A 967-nucleotide genomic window follows, 5' to 3' on the forward strand; every position below is an offset into this window, starting at 1 on the left:
GATGTGACTGTGGGGGAGGGGACATTAGAGTGTCAGCTCCTGTGGGAAGTGACCGCCATCACACTGTCTTTCTGAAGGATTTCCTGGAGACGATTTCCCAATCGGTGACGCGGTGGTGGATCGGTCTGAAGGAGGAGGAGTCTCTCTGGAAATGGGTGGACGGGACTTCTTATGACACAACGCCAAAGTAAGAGACACAATCCACTGATATGAAATTCCTCACACTTCGGTATTCAGATGTAAATGTATTTTAGGTGCAGCTAGTATAAGTAAATCTGTCTTCATATTAGCATCCTGTAATGTCCTGTACAGCAGCATTCAGACTGGGAGGGGGAGGGGCAACATTAGGGAGCCAATCAGGCTATGTGACAGTGTACATGTGCTGGAAGTGACACTCTGACAGGAGAGGTTGCTGCTCTCTCATTGTCCAATCATACGCTGGGGGCGGGGAGGTGACCGGGCTGTGTTGCCTAAATAGACAAAAGTCACATCAGCTGCCTGGCTACACTTTGTGACAGGTTTGTGTTAAACTCAGGACTGGGTGGACAGAAGGTGAAATCCTTTGGCAGGTTCTTCATCTTCACCAGGGGTATTTCTCATGTGGGTCCAGCTGATTGCTCGGAGTTCAGCTTCAGTCTGGTCAGCAGCCCCCTGCCTGATCCGTAATGTCTCTTGTGTTCCTGCAGGTTCTGGCAGTACATTCGGCCCAATTATTGGCACATCGTCTGGTCGTCTCGCAGATATGGAACATGGGAAGAGTGCGGTCAGCTGGTAGATGGAAATTTCTGGCATGAATTCCATTGTTCCAGGAAATTCTCGTTTATCTGTGAGAAGAAAATGTCCTGAACGGCACTGCTGAGCCAAAAAACCCACCGGACATCCCCACCCCCTCATGACTCCGCCTCCTGCGCTAAACTAGAGCCACGTAGAATAAACCAACACAGCACAAAACACAGAGACTTGTACT

Source organism: Nanorana parkeri, unplaced genomic scaffold, assembly GCF_000935625.1.
Source record: "Nanorana parkeri isolate BGI_ZX_2015 unplaced genomic scaffold, ASM93562v1 scaffold348, whole genome shotgun sequence".
NCBI lineage: Eukaryota > Metazoa > Chordata > Amphibia > Anura > Dicroglossidae > Nanorana > Nanorana parkeri.